The following is a 25,996-nucleotide window of genomic DNA, read 5'->3' as shown; positions in this document are numbered from 1 at the left end:
ACGTAGAATTTCGCGCTTATGTGACCCCAAAAACACTCACTAAACAGGCTTCAATAAGTATTCAATTTACCATTGTACTTATATTCTATCTCCATCCTTCGAAATTGAACGAACTGTGTCGGCGAACGCCCTTTGTGGCAACGATGGCTGTTGGTGCTACGATGCTAAATGCAATTAGCTGCAAAGTTTAAGGCATACGTGGGTCCCCTTTTTCTCCATTACGCAAACCGACAATCAACGTACACATTCCATCGACTTTATCCAGCACACTTTTCTTATGTGCTCTGGAGAATCACTACCAGGTTTCTTTCCGGGCTGACATCCAATTAGCGGGTAAGTGTTTTCTTCTTTGACAAACATTTCGTAATCTTACCTCTTTTGGGGTTTTCTTCACGCGCTCTCTCGAAAAAGGACGTTGTGCGGCACAGCATACGGCAATACGCATATCCACAATTCTATCAGTGGTTTTGTGTGGTACTGAGAGCACTTTACTGCAACCTTCTGCATTCAGAAATGTAGCCAAACTCAAAAAAGAAAATATCTTCGCTATTCTTCCCCTCCCCCCTGCCCCCTCAAAAAGAAGAACAACAACAACAATAATAATAATAATTGGTTTTTTGGGGAAAAGGAATAGCGCAGTATCTGTCTCATATATATCGTTGGACACCTGAACCGCGCCGTAAGGGAAGGGACCACCTGGGGATCTTTAACGTGCACTGACATTGCACAGCACACGGGCGCCTTAGCGTTTTTACTCCATAAAAACGCAGTCGCCGCGATCGGGTTCGAACCCGGGAACTCCGGATCAGTAGTCGAGCGCCCTAACCACTGAGCGACCACGGCGGGTCAACAACAACAATGAAATCGAATTTTTGGCAAGAAAAGATAACTAGGTGTGAAGTGATTGATAGCGAAGGAGCCTTTAGAGCCTTGTGGGGAATGAGAAAACATCTGCGATCTCGGGGCTCTGAACGAAGCGAAAACACCGAAGCCACGGATAATAAATACAAGCTTCGAATTCAGCCAACAAGGAGTGGCAAGATAAAGTGAAAGAGAGAAAGAAGAAAAACTAAAACGGCCACATACTGCGAATTTCACCAATAAAACAGGGAAGAAGCGAGAATGTTCTGGCTGTTTTAAGTCGTGTTTTATTTTTTGGCTGCTTCTTTTTTTTGCGTGCCCAGGTTCGATTGAAAGCATCTCCATCGGTTGTGTTTCTTGCCTGTCCAATTTATGCCACATTGCTGAGTGCTGCTCATCCTGTTAAGAGCTCTAAAATGTCGCTCGTGTGCGGAGCTACTGAGGTAATAACCCCAATTCTTTGGGGCTGGGCTCACCTGAGGGGCGCTCCGGAAACAGACAGTTTTTCTACGCTCGACGTCGTTTATTGGAAGCATCTACAGAAATAGCGTGGCCAAAAATGGCAGCATAAAAGCCAGCCACAGCTCATACGAGAATCGAGGAGTGGTTAACTTTGGCTTTTTGTAGAAATTGTTTGTTCTTTTCTGACTCACTATATTATTCATTGGTGAGAAGCAATGCGCTTACGTATTTATAGTGAACAAATCTTCACGAATGAGCTATATTGGTAGATAAAATAACCCACTTAGGCTAGCAAAGAAGGGTTGGCGCCGAAACGTGGGGAAATCAAAGTAATTATATAGGAGTACTTTGGAAGTTTCCGTGACAGGGACTTTAGCTTGGTGTACTTAACAGCACGAAACTGAAATTATTATTCCTTCTTCCCCGCTCCCCCACCCCGCTTTTGCGCATTAGCACTCCCTCTCTGCTCGCATCAAGGTTACGTTTTGTTAAAAATTGTTGAAAATGTTCCGTTAAAGCTTTGCCGGACATGCACTGGTGCTCGAGAGCTTTTCTACCAGAGCTCATTTTAAGACCGTCACGAAGATGGCTTTTCGTAGAAAAGAAAACGCAGTGTAGTGTAGCCCTCTCATTAAAACAGAAAGAAAGAACGGATGAAAGGAACGAATATTTCGGGCTGAAATAGAAGCGAAACATAAGTGAACATTGGGAAGAAGCGCACTTCAACGGATCGATATGCGTTTTTTTTTCACTTTGCTGTGATCTTGTCGGCAAGATACCACATGAAGATGCTGAAAATATGCACCTGCTAATCTTGTACTTGCACTGCAATATTCACGCAGCATTTGACGGTGATGTGCCATCACAGCGAACCCTGTAAAATATATTTGCAAGAGTGAACTAAGGTATCGGGGGAAATAAAACGAAGTTAGATCAAGCGCTTTCTCATTTATGATGAGTCTCAACTGCCTACGCTGGACACAAACTTGAAGCAGAGGCCGGTCGATTGTCTTCCGCAGCTTTCTGCGTTCATTTTATTTGTTGAAAGTTTTCGGCAGCTCTGTGGTGCTGACGCAGCATAGTTATTACGCTTCTTACTACAGTACGAGGCGGATGTACAAAAATCAAGGATAAATAATTAAAATGTTCGATAGGAGACACGTGCTATTGGCTGCTTGTAAACTACGAATGCCTGAAGCATATATTCTACTAGCTATGACTTCCGTCTGTTAATACCAATTACACCCTATTTTGCTCTAGGTTTTTTGCAATAAATAGCTTCAATTTGCAGCAAAAATTTCGTAATACTTTGGTCAAGTTTGAATTATAATAATTATTAATTAATCTTCTTATTATTTTCAATTCAATGTATTAACTATATTCTTGATATTGTAAATCACCCTAATATTTTGGTAAAAATTCTGGAGAAATTGCTTTTGCGGTTTGTAACGCAATAAATATAAAAGTGCTCGCCGTAACTTGCCTGTCTCTCAAAAGTCGCAGTTTTCGCTTCCATAATGCTTGCAGGCATTATCACTTCGGCACGAAGGCGTACAGGGGGTTGAAGTCGTGATGAGTGCTTTGACCAGCAACTCAGTGGTAACATAAGGAGCCAATCATAGAAACGTGAGTTGTCGATATGGCTGTTACGGTGGTGAAAGTACATGTCCTCATTTTTGTATACCTCCGTTTATGAGTTCCGTTCTTTCTGTCAGTCTCTTCACCACTTGGGAAATAGACATTTGCGTGTCTTATGTTTAAAAGCGTGGAAGTCATGGAGTGAGAGGTACCAATTTAAAATTGTTTCAATTTTTGGCTAAAGGTGAGTGACTCTCTGCCGGGTTTAGAGCATTCGTGGCGTCGTTGTTACATGCGTAAAATTGTCAATTTGAATGAAAAATTTTAGACAAACATAGGCGAGTAATCAAAATTCGGTTTCAACCGGCAAAAAATTAAGCGTTATGATGCAGGCCAGAGCTTCTTGGCTATTGAGTACGAGTTACAAATTGCGGCAGCCAGGAGCGGGCTGAGGCAATGTGATCGTGGGATCAAGTAATGCAGCCCTACGCTTTAAGAAATTGTGCACAACTTTAGAAGCATGCCAGATGTAGACTGTGAAGCTACGCACTATTTCTTCAACCTTCGTCTGTAGCGCACCGCCATCTGCTCACAGACTGTCAACGCCTTGTTATAGTCGTTACTTTGTCAAGGAGGTTTATTTCAAGGAACGTAAGCAGGCTGACAACTTTTGTGACCATAACAAGTCAACCTAACACATTACCGTCAACCCGAAAACACGCAGAAGCATCTTCAAAAACAGTCATGTTCTGGATTCTGCAACAGTTTAGCGGCACTTCTATCACTCCAGTCAAAATGCGGCCTATATTACGTGATACAAGGCCTTCTGGCGCTTTCATTTCTGCTATGGTCACTTTTTCTCTCTTTCAAATCCGAACCTTCTGTGACGTAGTGCAAGTCATGCACACGCGCCTAGCCGGAGAGAAGCAGCCCCCATTTCTGTTATCTAACCGCTTGCCTATATAACCGCTCGCCTTCTTCAATAAAGCGTCATTCATGCACCATGCTTCGTCGTGTCCACATGGTGTCAGAAGTGGCCGGTTAGCGATCGCGCAACGCAACCGGGCAACGTAACCGACGGCAGAAGCACGGCAATCCGGGAGGCCCGGGTAATTTCATCGGACCAGAGCCATGACAGACGCCGAGCAGCACCGCGCCCAGCCTGCCGCCCCCGTCACTTCGCTGCTGCCACCACCGAAGGCCCTGGATACAACGGGAGATGTCTGGCATAGCTGGGAAGCATGGAAGCAAGAGTTCGAGCTCTTCTCAACTGCAACCTACCTGGACCAACAACCGAAAGAGGTACAGGCAGCCACTTTTCTCATCAGTATTGGAGAAGACGCACGCAAAACGTACAGCACTATCGTATTTGATGCTGGAGAAGATAAAAGCGACATTGCTGCACTGAAGCGAAAGTTTGAAGCGTTCTACAAACCAGCACTAAACCTAGCTTATCACGAGTTTCGATTTGGAAAGCGTGACCAGAAGGAAGACGAACATTATAACGATTGGTTAACGGAGCTGCGTGTACTAGCAAAAAGCTGTGAATTCGGTGAGCTGGAAGAACGCATGCTAAGAAGCAGAATCATTCTGTGAATGAGAGACAAGAAGCTTCAAGAAACGCTTCTTTCTGAAAATGCTTCCTTGGCCAAAACTGTTGAAATGTGTCGAGCTCGGGAACACGGCAAAGAGCAAAGTGAAGAAATACACTCCAGCAAGAACTGTCAAGTGGAGGTCAATGCGGTCCTCCAAATGAAAAGTCGCTGTAACAAATGTGCTCGTGTTCACAACAGTGAAACATGCCCTGCAAAGGGACGCACGTGCTTAAAATGTGGCAAAAGAAATCATTTTGCAGCTGCGTGCAAAACGAAGAGCGCTAACCTCTGCGTGAAAGAGCAAAAAGTGGCGTCACTGGAAGCGAATTCAGACGGACAGGCAGATAATTTCTGGTTGCAAACTTTATCACCAAGCAGCAAGAAAGACGACCGCTGGACTGCAATCGTGAAAATAGAAGAAACGCCCGTTGCCTGCAAGCTTGATACAGGAGCCAATTGCTCGGTCATATCACGCAGCCAGCTGCAGAAGATAACTCAAAAGCAACCCGAAAACTGCGCTGTCGTGCTGAACACATTTTTTGGCTTTCAGAAAAAAGCAACGAAACGTAGTCACCTTCATGTAACCGGACCCGAGGGAACATTTGAAACGACATTCTTCGTAATGGAAGACGACATACCCGTGACTCTTAGCGGCTCAGTTGCCGAGAAGCTAGGCTTGATTCGCCGAATTGCTTCACTGGAGCACCAAGAGCTGTACGACGTAGTCAAGCCGTATGAAGACGTCTTCTCCGGATTAGGCGAGCTCAAGGGTGTCGTCTACCGCTTGAAGCTCAAGCCAGGTTCCCAAGGAGTGGTCAAAGCAGCACGCCGGATTCCGTTCGCACTCGAGGACAGAGTAAAAGCGGAACTGGACCGCATGGAAGCAGCCGGAGTAGTTTCCAAGGTGACCGAGCCAACCGAGTGGTCCAGCCACATGGTTACCGTCATAAAGAACGACAAGGTACGCATATGTCTCGATCCATCTGATTTGAACAAAGCGCTGCTGAGGGAACATTATCCTATGCCAACGCTAGAAGACATTGCACCGTCTCTGTGTGGAGCACAATACTTTACGACTTTGGATGCCGCTACGGGATTTAGGCAGATAAAATTGGATGAGGAAAGCTCCAGAATTTGCACAATGAGCACTCCGTACGGTCGTTACAGGTTCCTACGTATGCCTTTCGGCATTTCTTGGGCTCCCGAAATATTTCAGCGCGCCATGCACAAAGTACTAGAAGGTCTCACTGGCACAGCAGTCGTAATGGACGACATTCTAGTCTGGGGTCGCACTAAAGAAGAGCATGACGCAAATCTTGTCAATGTGCTGACAAGATGTCAGGAGCACAACTTGAAATTGAACAAAACAAAGTGTAACTTCTTGCAGGAATCCGTCAAGTACCTAGGCCACGTGTTGACGCGCGACGGGTTGAGCCTGGATCCAGGGAGACTGGAAGATATTTTCCACGTGCAGGCCCCTTGCAACCGGAAAGAGCTACAGACATTCTTGGGTATGGTGAACTTCGTTTCCCGCTTCATTCCTAATATGTCAACGCTCACAGCATCGCTCCGAGAACTTTTAAAAAAGAATGCTGCATGGGTTTGGGAAGACAGACATCAAAAAAGCTTTGAAGCACTGCGCGAAGCACTAGCAACGGCTCCCATATTGGCATACTACCAGAAGGGCAAACCAATCACCCTATCTGTAGACGCCAGCCAAAACGGAATTGGCGCTGTGATAATGCAGGATGGACACCCCTTAGCTTACTCATCTCGCTCGCTGACAGAAGCACAGCAAAGGTACGCGCAGATAGAGAAAGAGATGCTAGCAATCGTCCACGGCTGTGAAAAAATCAAGGACTACATTTTCGGGCAGCCAGAAGTCATTGTGGAATCTGATCACAAGCCGCTCGAAATGATTTTCAAGAAGCCATTATGCCAGTGCCCTCTCCGCCTGCAGCGTATGCGTCTAAACCTACAAAAATACCATATAAATGTCAAGTATACTCCGGGAAAACAACTGTTCATCGCTGACGCGTTATCACGTTTTCCTAATAAAGCACAGCTCGTAGAACATTGCGCGCATTTCCACGTTAACACTATCGCTTGTCTTCAAGCTTCAGACAGGCGCCTGGAGCAAGTTCTGCGGGAGACGGACCGTGACCCAAGCATGGTGAAACTTCGCCAGTATGCAAGCACAGCGTGGCTCATTGACAAGGCTGACGTCACTACCGAGCTACGCAGCTACTGGAGCTTCCGCGACGAGCTGCATACTGATTCCGGCCTTGTGTTCCGGAGCAATCGCCTTATCATTCCTGCCAGACTGCGCAGTGAGGTACTGGCTTCTCTTCATGCTGCGCACACAGGAGCAGAAAAAATGAAGGCACGCGCCCGAACCGTTGTCTTCTGGCCAAGTATAAACAGCGATATTGAGGAAGTCGCTCAACGCTGTCAAACATGCCAAAAGTACAAATCAAGAAATGCGCGACTACCGCTGTTAAGTCACGAGATACCAACTCTGCCCTGGGAGTCAGTAGGAGCTGATATTTGTCATCACAACGGTGCCGAGTACTTAGTCGTTGTTGACTTCTACTCTTTCTTTTTTGAAATCAGGCTTGTGCAAGCGCCGTCAGCCAACAAGGTTATTGCAGCATGCAATGACATCTTCGCAACACATGGCTTCCCAAGGCGACTTTGCACAGACAACGGACCACCCTTCAGTAGCCAACAGTTCAAGGATTACGCCGATAAGATTGGCCTGCAACACGTCCGGTCTAGTCCGTACTATCCCCGCTCGAATGGAATGGCAGAAAGAGCAGTACAGGAAGCTAAGAAGCTGTTAAGGCGGTTCCGTTTCGGCAGCACTGAGTTTTGTGCCGCAATGCTTGAGTGTCGAAATTCACCTCGGGACTCTTCTCTGAAGTCCCCTGTGCAGAGGCTCATGGGCCGACAGACAAGAACGCTGATTCCTGTACCAACCAGCCACCTACAGCCACAAACAGTGCCACCCAAGACCGTGCGACGAAGGCTAGAAGACATCAGGAGCAAGCAACGTTGCTTCTACAACAGAGGTACACGGCCTCTTCCAGAGCTTCGCATTGGCTCGACCGCAACTATTTACAATGTGCCCTCAAGATCATGGTCCCCTGTCACGGTCGTACAGCAGGCTGAGACTCCTCGTGCCTACATCGTCAAAACGGAAGAGGGTCAACAGTTTCAGCGCACAAGAGAACACCTCAATCCGGCTCCTCCTCCCTCGTCTCCAGACCACAAGACTCCCGCGCCGCTGCCAGCTGTGGGAGTCCCAGACACTACAGGGACATCCGAATCTACACAATCCGCAGGAGTGAACGGAAGCGCCAACCACCACGAAGATACCCGGCGCCTGAGTTCTGAAACTCTACTTGATTCGACGATTAAAAAAAAAAGAGAGAGAGAGGGGAGATGTGACGTAGTGCAAGTCATGCACACGCGCCTAGCCGGACAGAAGCAGCCCCCCATTTCTGTTATCTAACCGCTTGCCTATATAACCGCTCGCCTTCTTCAATAAAGCGTCATTCATGCACCATGCTTCGTCGTGTCCACACCTTCGTTTTCGAGACGCGTTAACATCTTTAACATTGTTCATTGAGTGAAGGAGAGAGCACAGAGCCGCAAGTAAGAAATACGTTTGAAATTATCACTACCAGTTATTTAATTCGGCATAAAGATGACTGGACAGAAAGGTCTGTTATAACTTATAACTTGCCTGAGCTAGACAAGTGGATGTGCGTGTTGTTCGCCAGTTGTTCTCGCTGGGTTTTTCTTTTTGTTTGTTTTTGCGCCCCCAAGCATTTAAAAATAAACTTCTCTTTACTATTTTTTTTCTTACAGGCTTTTCAAATGCCTCCTACATTGTTACTTTTTGTTATGCCAAAAGGCATTACATGTGCCACCATAACCCTAACACCAACATTAGGCCGTACATTACTGGCACATCAACTGTTGCTAACAAGGAAGCCAAGGTAAACTGTACTTGAAGTTTTACCGCTCAGAGGTTCCACATATGTCACAAAAAACCGAATTTCATGCTGTGAAATAAGCAGTGAAAACATTGCGCCTAATTTTAAAAACCCAAAATCCAACTCTTACTCATAGTATATCATAGCAGGAAAACTTCGTATCTCGGCGCACACTAGCTCTCAGCTTACATGCTTTCATTATTTCGTCTCTCGCCTTAACGCCTTCTGTAACTAAACACCTTCTTGTGAAAGTCGGCACGTGACGCTTATGCAAATATGCGACGAAAAATTTCGCTAACATGCACACTGTACGACACACGCAAGGTACACACTGGGGTACCAAAGTCGTGAGCGGCACCCCCTTACTCTCGTCTCCTGGCGTAAATGGGCTTCAGGAGATCAACCGTCTGCCTATGACTGACCGCGAGCTGCTCGAAAGAAAACCGGAGCCCAGACAGGAGGTAAACTGCTCAAAAAAGAGAAGTCCAGCAGAGGGGATTGAGCAACTAGTACGGGATGTCATCCTTCCCTCTGGCCTGGCCGCATTACAGGCAAAGGTCCAAGGACAGACTCGGCTGGTGTTCCCTCTGGGCATCATTGTTTTAACGCTCTTCTGTACGAACCTTGAGCGCCGGGACACCCAATCGTTTGATGAAGAGAGGAAAGCATAACATCAGTACTTGTTTGCTGTTGCATTGGCCCTTACTCTCACACAAGGATGTTTGTGTGAATAGGGAGACAGAGACATTCATGTCATAGAGTGAAGACTAAGAAACGTGAGCTTTTGAGGAAATCATCTACTCGTTTAGGCCGTGAGAAGCTGTAGAGGACGAAGCACGAATGTGCAAATGGATAGAATAGGCCTCCGGTTTGAGAAGGACGGTCGAGCGCATTGGAATAAGGTGTTTGGAACGAGCTCATGCTGTAATTCTTCGTTAGAATGAATGCAATCATAGAACGGCGATGAAAATTTTGCGTCTCGGTGCGCAGTTTGCAGTCGAGTGTCAAATTAATCGAAAAGAACCTGTCATGGCTCGCGGTAAGTATATTACGAAATGAAAGTATAGAGCTCATCAGTAGGTTTGTAGGTTTTAGCGTTCTGAGAGCAATTATGATGTTTTGTCATCTAGAGGATGAAGCTCAGTTTACTCACTGATGTCTGGTCGCACTCTGACAAATCATTCTTCCAGCAACGACGTAAACCTATAAGCCCCATAAAACAAACGGTACCGACAAATGTCGGAAACAAAGGCAGTACATTCAAAACGCAATGTATGGTGTTCTTCCGCCTCGCTATGACACTCTTTACTTTCGATCTTTCAGTGTGGACAACCCATAATATGATCACGTGGTTATCAAAATTGAGGCGAAGTTCTGAAATTATGGAATCACAGCGCGTTTCGCAGAGCGCTTGCCAAAGTCAAGGGACGATGCAAAGGACAGACACGACAGAGCTACTGAGCCACTGCTCACCAAGTAGCCAAGTTGAATGCTTTTGCTGGAAGCTTGGAGTACGATGAAAAGTACCAGAAGCAAAAGAGAAAAAAATTGTATTGTACTCAAGAAGAAATATTACCGAGAAAAGAAAGGACGCGAAAGCACTAAAATTTCTGATGGCTCTCTAAAACAGAAATCTAGGAAGGAATAAAGGAGGGAGTGAACGAAGAAAGGAAGAGAGAGGTGCCGTAGTGGAGGGCTCCGGAATAATTTCGACCAACTGGGGATCTTTAACGTGCACTGACATCGTAAGGCGCCCGTGTGCTGTGCGATGTCAATATAATAATAATAACTGGTTTTTGGGGAAAGGAAATGGCGCAGTATCTGTCTCATATATCGTTGGACACCTAAACCACGTCGTTAGGGAAGGGATAAAGGAAGAAGTGAAAGAAGAAAGGAAGAGGTGCAGTAGTGGAGGGCTCCGGAATAATTTCGACCACCTGGGGATCTTTAACGTGCACTGACATCGCACAGCACAGGGGCGCCTTGGCGTTTTTCCTCCATAAAAACCAGCCGCCGCGGTAAGCGATGTCAGTGCACGTTACAGATCCCCAGGTGGTCGAAATTATTCTGGAACCCTCCACTACGGCACCTCTTCCTTGGTTTCTTCTTTCTCTCCCTCCTTTATCTCTTGCCTTACGGCGCCATGCAGGTGTCCAACGATATATGAGACAGATACTGCGCCATTTCCTTCCCACAAAAACCTATATTATTATTATTATTATTATTATTATTATTAGTAGTAGTAGTAGTAGTAATATTATTATTAGGAAGCATTTCAGTCATTCGTGTCCTTTCTTAGCGTCTGCTTTGAGACGCGCTTTCATTTACGTCTCCTCAAGGTATTTATTTTGCAAATTAACGAAAGCGGGACAGGTACTCATGAAAATATATTTCCAGCTTTCCGGCAGCCAACTTCGAAGACAGGGCGCTGCTCCTCAAAGATGCACCATCCGAGCGGAAGCAATTTCGTTTTCGACGGAGTGGGACCTTAATCTCGAGATGCGATGCAACGTTTTTATGTACTGCGCCACGTCGTCAACGAAAGAGCATAAAGGGTTTGGGCTACTAAGCAGCAGTGAGAAGGAAAGCAAATCGAACTGACTGCTGCCGCATCAGACCCCTTCCGCCGCAGATGGATGAACGCACGAGCATTCGATAAATTTGCACGCCCATTTCTTCTCGGCGAAATTTGCGTTGACTTCGAGGAAAGCAGTAGTAGTCTATTATGTCTTATTTCTTTGAAATTCGCGATAGAGTCGTCTTTTCCGAGGCGCATCGCATGTTTGCGAGTTCTTCATTCGAAATAGCCTGCCTTACATATTGAAGCATTTTTGTCAAGTGAAAAGCGCTGGTGACGATTGGATTGCAATTTCAAAACAAACGCTTCTAGTATTTGCGCGAGTGAACTCTACAATAAAGGGTTGTGGCTTCGGCTAGTAGCGGTCGTTTGTATCATAAAAGACATGTTTTTAAGGGCACAGAAAAGGCTTTGCCTTCATACGAAGGAATTCTTTCCTGCTTTACGCAGTTCTGTTCTCTATGTGAGCTAAGGAAGCGAAGATGAAGGAATATTTTGTAGCCGGTTGTTGCTATCACGCCGCCTTTAAGTAGTCCGCAATAGGAAGCAAGGATATTACGAGAGAATGAAGCACTTCAGCCGATTCGAAGAATTACATCAATTTCATTCGGCAAAAGTTCGGTCTGGCCTATCATCACAGTTTACTGTCACTATCAAGAAGGCGGTGCGCATACGCCGAGCTACACAGAAAGCGGGCATCTGGCCGCAACTTCCGTGCCGACAAGTCTGTGCACCGGGGATGTGTCTAGAAGAAAGACCTCGCCTCAACAAAGAGAAGCAGGAATGCATTTCGCGGATTTAAATACCAAGCAGATAGAACTGTAAGCGAGATATAGATTCAAGCTGTGACTGACAATAAAGAATTTTCGCCAGAATTCAACCTGAAAATTGAGCTACAAAATCTCGCTTTCGGGTAGGGGCCGCACCCCGCGAAAATTTAGACGAAAACATTTTGCCTCTTACGCGCTTATAATGCGTGATTCTGTCTGTTATAGGGAGCTAGAGAAAAGTGAAAAATAAACGCGTTCAGCAAAAAAATTTCCCTCGTCACACTGATTATTCATCCTTGTTGTTCGTCTACAGATATGATATAATTAGCACGGAAAGTTACTTTTGCATGGAGAGCTAGTGAACTCAAGTTTCTGCGGTATTATAGTGTCGGCGCAGTATGTAGTCATTGAAAACTTCCAGATTCACCTCCTGATCAGTGCCGCGGTGCAGTGTTTAGGTTGCTCGGCTACTGAACCGGAGTTCCCGGATTCGAACCTGACCGCGGCGGCCGCATTTCGATCGAGGCGAAACGCAAAGGCACCCGCGTGCTTTGCGATGACAGTGCACGTTAAAGATCCCCAGGTGATCGAAATTATTCCGGAGCCCTCCACTACGGTACCTCTCACTCCATTTCGTCTTTCGCTTCCTTTTTTATACCTTCCCTTTAGGTGTCCACCAAGATGCCAGACAATTATTGCGCCGTTTCAGTCCCTCAAAAACTAATTTTCATATTGTTCTCCTCGTCGAGTAGAGAGTGTCTTTTTTCGGGATGTGCCCTGGATGCAGTTGCAATGGTTGTCGAATCAGCTAGTGCCAACTTGCTGACATTGTGCAGTTTTGTGGAAAATGGCTTGAAAGTGAAATGTAATGACACAAATTTTCTGACATGCCAGGAAACAGAATAAAGTGTCGGTTCCTAGCCACGGAAGTATTCTGCAGTTATTTAAGAGTAATACATCCAACTTGGCAGTCTTATATTATTAGGAGCCTAGAGCTCATCGTGGAAATATCTACAGTTAGATAAAACGCTGGAATGAAGCTTCAAATTCCCCTCAAAGCTGTCTCTTATCGCATATTGCCCACCTGCTATTATGTCAATTATGTATCATATGCAATATAATCCAGAAATCTATGAAAACCTAAATATATGCATCCTAATTATTTTGCTTTTGGCTGCCGTCAGCACATTGGAGTGTCCACAAAAGTCAATTTTATTTACACCGCTCAAGCTTTATTTCCCAAGTAAAAAAATCGGTATTTTGCACTGCACAAACTGGTTGCACTAAATGACAGGGACCAGTTTATAAATCTGCAAATTGGCGACACGAACTTTAAGTTTGCAGTTGTAACTGAATGAGTAATATAATGACCATTATTAACGTCAAGAAAGCTTCGCACCGAACTCTTATAATAGATCAGTCGCCAGCTGCTTCCTCTAATTAAAAAAAAACTCTACTTTATTCATCATTATATTTTGAATGAACTTGCTGCGCACGCTTCTTGCTACTCAAATAACTAAATGTATATTAATTATACGACTTCAAACAAGCACGATGCTTTCAATATTAGTCTTAGACAAAATGTCACTGTCCGTTCGGCACTGCATTTCCTATGTTTGTTCTTACAGAGCGTATTTCTTGAAATTTTAGCTTGGAAAACAACAGTCTGCAGACTTCGGTAAGGAGATGCGTCTAATGCATCCACCCATGCCTCCGAGCACGCACGTATGTATACACACAGACAATATGCGACGCATTAGATTCCTAACAATCTTGGTGTTTTAGCGCCATAACACTACTTCATGAGGTCTAGCTGGCTCACCAAGTTTGAGTTGTCGGAATGTCCAATTCCTTGGACTATATACCCAGCACAACGGCAAAGCATAATTTACGATACATTTGCTCCAGCAAAAAAAAAAGAAAAGAATACACGACATGAACATGGTACCGCGCTTGTCCAACAGATAACGAGAATTGGGAAAGACTAGATATCCTTCGACTCACCTAATCCTTGGACCATTCGCGCTTCGCCTACCACCTCCCGTGCCATAGTCTCACCGACGAAGAGAACCGCGAAATGGAGGTAGCTATGCGCAAGACAGCAAAGAGCGCTTTAGTGATTGCAGTACGCACACGCACGACCACGTTCTTTTCTCTAGTCAAGCACAGTACGCTCGAAGAATAGTTAGGCAAGCAGAGGGCAAGCCAAATGAAGAACCTCCGTGAAACCCCGCAGGACTGCGGTGTAGTCGCGTGCCTCTTCCAATAAGCAAACAGTGCAATCCACCACGCAAGAGCGCGCCCAGATTCGTGCCACCCCTACATCGCGCACTATGCAATCGGAAAGACATCAAGCCAGAAGGTAACTTCGTGCGCGCTGGATTCAGAAGAACTACGGTGAGGAGATGGCCCCGAGTGGGTTGTACGTGGAGACAATTCTCCCTGTCAAATCACCAACAGGAATAGATTCACGAAAGAGAGAGACATTCTATGGCTAATAGAGGCGTCCATAATCAGCAAAATTGTACCTCGCTCAATACCATAGATTGAAAAACTACGAGGAGAATGTCAACGCCCTGATAAGAAATGCATACAAGAAAAACCTGGGCTTTCCGTGTCAGCGCGTCAACGGAAAGGCTATAGAAGTTTGGAATCTATAACACGCTGGATGAAATAACTAAAACCCACCTAACATCGATCAAATACCGCCCAGCCAACAGCACGAGAGCAGAGCAGTGTACGACAGAACAATAGAAACAGACTATAAACAAACGTAGCAAGGCCTGATTAGAGGCTTCATGGCGATAGCAGTCAGTTACTCGAATGGCAACCTCCAAAAAGCGCATCAGTCCCATGCAGAGACCCAACTCAAGGAGAGCAGGCAGCCATTGCGCTCGCAGTAACCACACGAAAACACACGAATATAAGAACGGACTCGCAAGAACCGCGCAGGAGCTGCACCAGGGGCAGGATAGCGCAGGAAGCACTTAGGATCCTGAAAGGCATGAAGGAAGCCGAACTACAAAGGCCAAATGGACACCGACAGGTCGGTTCGTTGAGGGGTTCGATGAAGCACACGTCGCAGACCGAGCACCCCAAACCAACATCCGGGTGAAGAAGTGTTCACTGAAGGCGCCTCACGCCAGGAACCTGATAAATGGCCGAGCTCCTAAGTACACGTAACTCACACAGCCATGTCTGCATCCGCATTCTAATACAATCAATTTCAATATTAATAATAATAATTAGTTTTTAAGGAAAGGAAATGACGAAGTATCTGTCTCATATATCGTTGGACACCTGAACCGCGCCGTAAGGGAAGGGATAAAGGAGGGAGTGAAAGAAAAGGAAGAAGAGGTGCCATAATGGAGGGCTCCGGAATAATTTCGACCACCTAGGGATCTTTAACGTGCACTGACATTGCACAGCACACGGGCGCCTTACAGTTTTGCCTCCATAAAAACGCAGCCGCCGCAGTCGGGTTCAAACCCGGGAACTCCGGATCAGTAGCCGAGCGCCTAACCACTGAGCCACCGCGGCGGGGGCAATTGCAAGCCATAGCTCTGTTTTACAGGGTGTAGCATATCAGTCACGTTTCAACAGCTGAGCGTCTGGATTACATCCAGTTACAGCAAATTTCTCTAAACCTCATCACCTACAACCTTTCTACGTGTTAATGCAGTAATAATGAATTTTGTTGAACGTGTTCTGACCTGGAATCGTATCCAGCGTGTGAATATTGATTGGCTTCCTGCACCAGTTTTCAGCCTAAGATATGTGCTTATTTTGAACGAATCCGCTATTTTTCCACTCCTTGTATTAGAACTACTCCCTTCCAACACGACCATAGTGAACAAGCTCTGGTTTCCAATTTTATTAAATCATTCCATTTCCACACAGACCACGAAACTTGCACAAATATTAAGCGTTCTTTGTTGTTTGCATTGAAGGCTAACTGCATGAATTATCAACTCCTACCGCACCTTGCTCGTTGCAATTCATAATAAACGCGGTAGTTCATTTCAACGTTGAACTTAGCTTTATGGCTTGTTCTTTTCGTCCGAATAAAATATTTCTTTTGCGCATAACTGAAAGTGATATAAGATGTCATTTACACGTATCACATCGTGCGCATCGCGTAGGCGAACATGAGTGAGGAAATGTTTTTCATTTTATCTCCTTACAGGCGAAAACCAACTGTCCTGTATTGAAGACAAGATCATATGCGTTAGTTACCACTGCTGATCCACGATTTCACTTTCCTTCTCTCCGGAAGCTCCCTAATTTGTAACAATAAAATCAAGCAGCGTATCTAAATATGCAGAGAGTATACAAAGCTATTCGTAGATTCGGGGGCCTATCCAACCGGGATCAGATTTGTTCGCAGTTTTTATTCTTGCGAGCACGTCTGAGGTAAGTATGGCCGCTACTGTCAGCCGAACATGGGTGAGAAGTAATCGTTACTAGCTAGCTAAAAAGCTTCTTTTCTGCGTTAAAACTATGGCTTCCACTGAGGTGAAAAGCCGTTGTCCCTCATTTTATGCGCTCCCCTGTCTGACCTTGCTGAATCGGGCAGCTGGGGACTACCCGGCTGGGTGGCAGGTGGGCTACCAAGGTCACGTGAACTTGTGACGTCATCACAACCTGCCAACCAGATTTTGAGCAAATTGCTTACCGTGGCAGTTCAACTAATGACAAGTCATGAGAGGTTGCCCAGGAAAAGTAACTTTGATGCCACGAACCCCACCAGTGCCAGCACCTCCCACTATAAGGCAGTGACACATCGCTTAACGTATTCAATACTGCGCCACGCGTGGTATGAGGAATCGCAGCGATCTATGAATATAAAGTACGGAATGACCAATTCCACATGTATGGGCATTAATTCATTAACGCTATCGCGTCATACCATTACGGTGGAGCTTTATCTTCGCCCCCCCCCCCTCCAAGTTCTAATGCGCTAGCATCGAGGCCACCATTTTACAATTTCGCCGACGACGAGCCTCGACCCTAAACCAAAATGGAAGGGGAAACCGGAGTGCTAGCGCAGCTAATTCGCATTTGTCCTAACCTCGCTAAATCGTCCGTCATTTTTTCTCACGAAGAAGGCGATGCCACTGGCCTACTGAATAGCATCAACGTTTCATACGTGAAGTGGTTTGGCTTCACTCAAAGCGTGATTTCCTTGTAGAAAGCCAACTGCTGAACATTACAAAAATCACACCACTACTGAAGCTCTACGAGGACACTTCCATTCGTTTATCTTTTAAAAACCTAATGCTGTTTAGAGTATCGCTTTCGAGAGGAAGTTTTTGTACTGTTTGAGAAGACTACTTGTTTATCTAACGTCGACCCGTGGATTTGCCTCGGACAGCAAATCGCGAACCTTGTGTCAACGTAGGTAAATACAAATATCCGGCCGCTGAGCATATCTTGACGACACATCGCCGAGAGTATACGCGAGAAATATGTCATTGCCCTTTGGGAAGACCAACTTGTTTCTTGCTTCCTATGGGTTGGAAAATAAACGCGAAGGTCTTCGCATTTCTATTCCCGAAAAAAAATTTCCTAATGTATTGGCGACAACGATAAAAGTGGGTTTTCTGCATTGCCTATGTGGCTTTTTTGAAAATTGAAAGTACGGCCCGTACTCAGCGCGGAGTACACGGCGTAATGTATTTATTTTAAGAACAGTATCAATTTTAAAAGCAATGTCTCAAGTTTTAACAATACTATACGCGCAAAACGAGCGCTTTTGCCCGCCTAGCTGTCATATCGCTTTCTAAAACAATCGGCGCGCAAACATAACAAGACATGCCTCCAATCTTTGAACCACCACAGATACCGCATCGGCCCGCGTTCCTCTGAGCTCACGTGTAGCCTTTTCATATTGGTTGCTCCTCTACGATCAGCAGCGAATTAAATTCCACATGCTTCACAGCGGACAGAACTTCGACCTGCGCATTATAATAGTGCGTTGGGAGAAGTTCTCCACATCGAATCAACTCAATGGATGCAATTCCTAGAAGTTTTTGAAATGTCAGGGATTGTCCCATTCTTTCCGCAATGTATAGCCCTTGTTTGACATGAAAAGAGGGTCCAGGCTGGATGCACATTATATGACGGCCGTCCTACTGGCAGTCACAACATCATCATCATCATCATCATCATCATCATCATCATCATCATCATCATCATCATTATCAGCCGGACTACGCCCACTGCAGAGCACGGGCCTCCCATGTCTTTCCTATTAAACCTGTCCTTTGCCAGCTGCGCTCGCCATATGCCCACAAACTTCTGAATTTCATCCGCCCACCTAACTTTCTGCCGCCTCCTGCTACACTTGCCTTCTCTTCAGTCACAATGGCAGTCACAGTGGCAGCACAAAACATACTATTCCTGCCACCAGTTCACTTCCACTAGACGCCATACATGCTGGCTATTCTAAGCTTTCGTCTTCGTCGCCAGAAATTTACGATCAAAAAGATGACATCACAAGATTAACTGCTGAGAAAATTCTACTCCTCTGATTGATGAAGCAGAGCCCCAAGCGCTCGACTTCCCCTATAGGGACGCCCTTTCAGCTTCCTTAACTGTAAGGGGGTGCCTGCAGCGACGCAAGGCACAGGTCCCTGACGGACGGACTACTTATCGCTCAGAAAGGAACAGGCACGGGTGACTTATAAAGCTTATCTTCGACTAAGACACGCTGAAAAATATAAGCGAAAGAGGGAGGTACAACACGATCAGCATAGAATTAATGTAGAAGAAAAAAAGGCGGGTCAGAAGATAGCAGGAAACTCCTGGCCCCGGTCATCCGTTTTTGCGGCAATTTCTGGTTGGCAGGCAACGCTGCTGGAGCTTCATGCGCGCAACCCGACACAGGCAGCAGCGGAACAGAGGGCAGAAAAAAAAACTCAAGATAAGGTCGCTGCTTTTGACAGGTTCCAGACTTTCAGAAAGTTACCTGTAAATACAGGAAACGTGGAAACGACGGTGGAAGGCGCCTGCTTCGTGTTGCGCTCGTGAACGTGAGTAAGCAGCTAAATCTTTGTATTAGCAGTTTTTCGTGGCTTGCATTTCAAAAAGGCACTAAAGCACGACACGCAAAGAAATATTTTCTTCATGACCGATTTTACAGCATCCTGTACCGCTGCGTTCTGCTGATAAAGTTTTATTGGGTTTGTAATGTATGCCGCAGTATAAAAAAGACGCAGAAAGATGACACTGCGAGTGTAACCCTTAATTAATCACTTTTTCTTGTTATCTGCCTGCAATTCGTGCTTTCTTCAAGCTCTGAAAATGCTTCAGCGAGGAGGAGTGTTAAATCGGAGAAATTATCTTATCATGCAAAGGAGCAGTAAAGAGGCGATATTGAGAAATGAGAAGGCCAGTTTAATTTTTGTTGTTTTGCGGCTGCAACATACAGCTGGCAACTTACAGGAATTCTGTGGCATTAAGAAGAGGGGGCAGTTATAATTAAGATTAACAAAAGGTACAAATTGAAACTGGTACACGCCTATGCGCCTAGATCCAATCATCATGCCCAGCGAGGAACTGGGCAAATATTATCGGCAATATACGACAGGTTGGGACTTTGGTGGCTTTAAGTATTTTTGCAGAAATGCTATCAGGACCGGGGCTACTTGATAATTTCAGCTTGTCGATAAGCTTTTCTATACCTTCCGCAGTGACTATAATGGGCGGCATCTGTGAAAAACTGGTACCACGAAAGTTGGGAATATTATCTTTCGGCTCATAGGTAAAAACTGAAGGAAAGTGCGAGTTACTACATCGGATAGTTCATCTGGCAGCACATGTGAACCATACGAGTTTGAAAATGATATGTTGTCCGTATGATGACTAACGGGGCAGAGAAGATTCCAAAACTTTTGGGGATTTTTGTTCATTATGTGCAGAAGATTCTCGTGGAATAACTTTCTTTTGGACTGCTTCAGTAGGCGTGCATAGTCTTTGAGACATGTGAAATATTTTTTTCCTACTGACGGCTGAGTTGGATTGCTTAGCAATGCGAAAAGGGCGTTTTTTCTTACGTGAAAGCCTCTTTAGGGTACCAATGAACCATGGCTTACCTGCATCGCCACGAATAGAAATGACTGGGACATGGGTTTCAATCAATGTCAAAAGTTCCTGCTTGAATAATAACCTATTTTGGTTGACAGTTCTTGAAGAAGCAAGCTGTTGGAAAGTGTGGAAGAAGTTGTCCAGTTCGGCGTTCATAACAGGGAAATTTGCTCTGTTATGATCACGGATAACTTTAGTGAAAGGGTAGCGAAGCGGCTTCGGCACTGCTACATTGAATAACATTGTGCTCCGGAGTGCTCCGGAGTTCAAAAGCAGAAAGCGCCACAGACACATGGCAACAACGGCACGTTTCCAAACCACAGAAAGCCGAATGAGGGAACCGCCCGCAAAGCATCTGTGTTTCACAAACTGTTCAGTGGTATGCTTCAAATATTAAGTAGCTTAGAGGCCCATTGAGGGCCCAGAATATAAGGCAAGTACAGCCACTTATATGAATACGTGTACCGCTCTTGCAAAAAATCGTCCCCAATGCTTACCCAAATTTGGAGATTCTTGAAGGCGATCCCATCGTTGCATTATCGCTGGTCTCCGATATGTGACCCGGAGGACATGATCTTGCGGAGGCGGGGCACAACTGTGTCGCAAAGTACCGCCACTAATCGTGGGCGAGGCTAACCCCGTTCGCCGGAAGGAATACACGAACACAGCAGAAAAATTAAGTCAGCCTCACAAGGTGTTGCGTTTTAAGCAAGCCTTTGCTGTCAAGCGCACGCACACTCTCCGCGAAACGTCCTCAAAGGGTCACTTTCGAACTAATAGGAAGCCGCTTTAATGACCCCGGCGCCGGAGACTGACAGTACTCGTCACCGCCTCAACTCCCTTGATTGCCTGAACTCGCTGCATTTTCTAATCTTAGAATGTTCCAGAAGTTTCAGTTTCGAGTATCAGCAGCCGTCGCATACTCCGCACAGATGCGAACGTGAAACAGCCCTTGCCTACTATCGCGAATACTACGGCTTTTCTTCCTCGGCGTTTATCTCGCCCACTTCGTGCGCCCATGATGATGCAAGTTTGAAGGCGCGGCCGCGAGTATCACGCGCAGTGCGCTTTCGTGCGCAAATAATGACCCATGCGCGCCAGAATTTATGCGGTGGTGCCGACCTCATTTCCCTCCCGCCATTTACTGCTTTGGTGTGTAATACGCTCGTGCCTGTGACACGGCATAAAACATAAGCGCCAGAACATCATTGATAACGGTCACCGGTTTGCTGCCGGAACGGCATGAGTGGAAGGTGGTGGAACTTAGTTTAAAATAGCTTTTTGCAATTCCTTGACACTGGAGCGTACGCTATAGCATACTTTAGCAAATGAGGACCTAGTTTTCGAACTGACTCGTGCATTCTAATGAATTGATCAGCATTTTTGCTATCCTATGCCGAAGTATAGGGCGCAAAGCCGCGACCTCACAGGCGAGCTGCTTTGACCATCTGAAAATGGCGCTTTAGTTTCTACTTCAAAGGCAACGAATAGTTAGTTAAGAAACTATCTTTTTTCGCGGCTGAACACTCATCGTCCACCGCGAAGGAGGAAGCGACTGATCGAGCGTTCTTCGTCCATTATCACGTGTCATATTTCTTTCTGGTACACCAAATACTGCACTTCATCCGGCGTTGTTTCTTAGATGCAGCTTTTACTGTCTTAATTTGTGTAATAAAGAGGTGAATGTAGCTCTCAAATGCTGAGCGTTTAATTGTGCGCGTAAATTGCGCATCTGATAGACAGCCTGCGGATACCAACCTACTCTCTGCCCAATGCTCCGCTTTCCTGCATGCGATCAGGCATTTATGTACGCGCATTATTAGTGTGCCTTCACAGTGAACCTAGTGAATTCCCCCTTTCGTTACTGAGTCGCTTTGGGACGTTAAACCCCATGAACCAAACAAAAGCTCAGACGCACACACGTTGTGACGGGGAGAAAATTCGTGACTTCTTCCATCTTTCTTTTCAGTCAGGTTTTGCTTGCCTTCCTGAGCACTTAAACACAGACGCTGACGTTTATCCTCCAGTTGGAGTGATAAATTAATCCAAGGACAGCTAACAACCCTGTTTTTAGGAGACGCCGAGGTTCCCCACAGCAAATATAATGACCGGTGTGCGAAGTTACCGTTCCCTAGTCATCTCCCAAACGCTGATATTCGCGAGCAACTTTTCATTGGCTTAAACCTTTCTATAGCAACCTAAGGCGCAGAAATATTTTTCTCGAGCACACTTCGCTTACTTTCGTATTGTGACCCTTTTCTCTTTCGGCTACTATACGTTGAGTGTATTGAAAAAAAAGTGGCTAGAAGCGTTTCAAACCATGCTATATAAAGAGGTCAGAGGGTTGTTTTTATATTGTTGATTTTCAAAATAAATCGCGAAGTAAAAAGAAAACAAACAAAAGGCCAGACACAAACCCTCAAAAAATGACGACGAACATTACTGAAGAGTTCTTCAAACAGTTTGAAATTCAGGGTCAGCATGCGTGAGTATGCCGCGGGCATTGACAAAATAGATTTATTCAGAATAGCGCACTTATGTCACCTGCGCATCAAAGAAACTGAGGGACTGTATCGCACTGAGAATGTTGGCTATGAAAGAAGCAGCTGCAACTATGCAGGAGTAAGGACGTTCCTATAATAAAAATAATGTGACGTCATTAGTCTGCGTGAATATCTGCGTATAAAGAACAAAGCCAGAATAGTCGCTGCGTACAAACTCTAAGTGAGGCCAATTTATGGCCAACTTTAGAGAGTCGATTTAGTGCTCGACGATCTCAGTGCTGCCAGGCTTAGCGTAAATTATGGAAAAGGAAAAGAGAGCCTGCCTCCAAGTCAAATGGACGTCATTGAGAATGGATTGAACGTAATTTACACGTCTCCTGAGTTCGTTTGCCGAGAACGTCACGTTCTTAACTACAGAAGTGCGTACACCCAATCTCTAACCCGGAATGAGGGCGTCCAAATTGAAACAGAAACTCAAAATGCCTATCTGTAAAATTGTATTAAGTCTGAGGTGATACAGCCTGTATTGTCCAGGCATATAACTGTACTTCGGCTATTCTCTGAAGACCTAGAGCCTATGAGGTTTCTTGGCAGTGGCATTTTACGAGTACGCTCGCAAGATCACTGCCAAGTACTTGTTTCCCTTTGCTGATGGTGACAGCAAAAGCAGTCATGAGCCAGGAACTTAATTTCAACCTAAATTTAAACTTAAATTTTAACTTAAATTTAAACTTAAATTTAACCTAAATTTAACTTAAATTTAAACTTAAATTTCAACTAAATTTCAACTTAAATTTCAACTTAAATTTCAACTTAAATTTCAACTTAAATTTTAACTTAAATTTCAACTTAAATGTCACCTTTAATTTCAACTTAAATTTCACCTTTAATTCACCTTTCAACCAACTTACTAATTTCACAGTAGTGTTACGATGCTTGGAAGTGCATTCGACATAAAGATGACCTAATAATCAGAGGAATGTAAATAAAGAGTGTACAAAAAACAGGAATCCTGGCATAAAAAATGTTCAGCTGGGCAGAGCACATCGCTTCATATGGTAGTGGTAAGAAGGCGGCTTCGTTGTGCTTTCAGCCGGAACTGTCGCTATACCTAGAGTGTCGTCATGTGTCAATATTTCAGTCAATTTCTAACCGAAGCGTTACCCACGATGGAAGTGGGCAGAGAAAAGTATTTATCAAATAGCACTCCTCTACTGAGAAAAGAATTTCCACGTCAGAAAAAGAAACACGTTCATCGACTCGCACACGGACGTTCTGGTAGCAGCATGATATAAAAAGGAAAGAAGGGTCATCAGGAACGTAGGAATACAACACGGCCAAAAGCTGCCTTTTCTGGTCTGCGATCGATGTAGAAGTTTCTCAAGAACGAACCCTTTTGTTGCCGCACAACGTCTCCGGAACGTGTTCTCTACGTTTGCATTACATTTTTCTGCCTCTTTTCACTGGATGCTCTTTCAGGTCTGGCGCGGTTGCTGCTGGAAGATAAGTGGAAGGGCGTTTCCGGCAACTCGGAGCTCCTGCCCGTCGCAGCAGTTGGTCGTTCACATTAGAAGATCCATTCATTGGAAGGATGCAGGGTGCAGAAGAGCAACAGCAACAACGAAAACATTACAAGCTAACTCTGGCTCATGTGATAGTATTTTTATGGATCTCACTGCGTTCATGTTAGCTCCCTGGGTTGGAGATAGAGTCCTATTTCCTTCTTCTTATTCCTTCATGAATTTTTGTTTTGTATCTAGCACCTTTGTGGAGCAGAGTCGACTTGTCTCTCCTTATAAGGCATTCCCCTGTTAGCCGCTATCCGCATGGCCGCATGGTACGAGGAGACGCTCTTTAATACCGAATGAAGTCGGCGTCCCGGAGGTATGCCATCCCGTATTTTGCAGATTACGATGAAACCTGCTGTACATATCATTATTATTATCATCGTCATCATCATCATTATCAGCAACATAATAATCATCATCAGCATCGTCATTATTATTATTATTACTATTATTACTATTATTACTATTATTATTATTATATTATTATTATTAGTAGTAGTACCGCATATGCACATTCCTTTCCACCTTCAGATAACTTATTTAATATCCTTGGTCTCCCTTCCTTTGACCGCTTATATAAACAAACCGTTGTTCTCCGAGGCTTCTGGAAACCTGCCTTCAAGACAAAATCAGTTGTGGCCAGAACGCTACGTAAAGGCCAACGCTTTAAGGTCCATAGATACGCGACCAGATACGGCAAAGCAAGACGCTGTGTATACGTCCCTAATTTATTCAATAACCTTCCTGATGATGTGTTATCCGTTACTTCTAAGGCAACTATTAAACGCATGATTAAAACTCTGTGAAAAGTGTTTGCGCCAGAAAACAAATGACACTTGAGATTTGTAGTTTTTTTTTCTCTTCATAATATGTATTCAGTGTGTGCACTTTATTATGTGACTTGTATTGCCATCACTTTTCGCTCGCCGATGTTGCCGGGCCTAGTCCTGCAAGCCTCCTTTTGGCTTTGACAGGCCCGATTCTGTATGTATTTCAATATGATGTGGCAATAAATTATTTCAATTTCAATTGTAATTTCGACTAAAATTTCGACTAAAATTTCGACGAAAATTTCGACAAAAATTTTGACTTAAATTTCGACAAAAATTTCGACAAAAATTTCGACAAAAGTTCCAACAAAAGTTCCAACAAAAATTCCAACAAAAATTCCAACAAAAATTCCAAAAAATTCCAAAAAATTCCAAGAAATCCCAAAAAACCCAAAAAAAAATCCAAAAAAAAATTGCCAAAAATTCCAAAAAAACAAAAAACTTCCCAAAAAAAATAAAAAATTCCAAAAAATTCCAAAAAGTTTCAAAAAATAAAAAACAAAAAAATCCAAAAATTTCCACAAAATTTCCAAAAAATTTCCAAAAAAAATTTAACTTAAATTCCAACTTAAATTCCAACTTAAATTCCAACTTAAATTCCAACTTAAATTCCAACCTAAATTCCAACTTAAATTCCAACCTAAATTCCAACTTAAATTCCAACTTAAATTCCAACTTATATTCAAACTTATATTCAAACTTAAATTCCAACCTAAATTCCAACTTAATTTTCAACTTAATTTTCAGCTTAATTTTCAACTTAATTTTCAACTTAAATTTCAACTTAAATTTCAACTTAAATTTCAACTTAAATTTCAACTTAAATTTCAACTTCAACTTCAACTTAAATTTCAACTTCAACTTCAACTTAAATTTCAACTTCAACTTCAACTTCAATTTCAATTTCATTTACAATTTCAATATCAATTTCAATTTCAATTCAGCGATGCGGCAGCAGTGGCGGTGGCGCAGTTCCATGTTCTCTGCCTAAACCTGTCATCGAATTCTTGCAGAAACTTTCGCACGGTGCCGTCTACAACCTGGTTCATCATATCAGTACACTGCTGATATCAACTCTGGCCCTCACGTGGGAACCCAAGCGCCGGGACCTTCCTATAAAAGCGGTGACAAGCGATTCCCGTCTTCATTCAGCGATGCGGC

This window comes from Amblyomma americanum, chromosome 8 (genome assembly GCF_052857255.1).
Source record: "Amblyomma americanum isolate KBUSLIRL-KWMA chromosome 8, ASM5285725v1, whole genome shotgun sequence".
Classification (NCBI taxonomy): domain Eukaryota; kingdom Metazoa; phylum Arthropoda; class Arachnida; order Ixodida; family Ixodidae; genus Amblyomma; species Amblyomma americanum.
Note: the sequence above shows the minus strand (reverse complement) of the source record.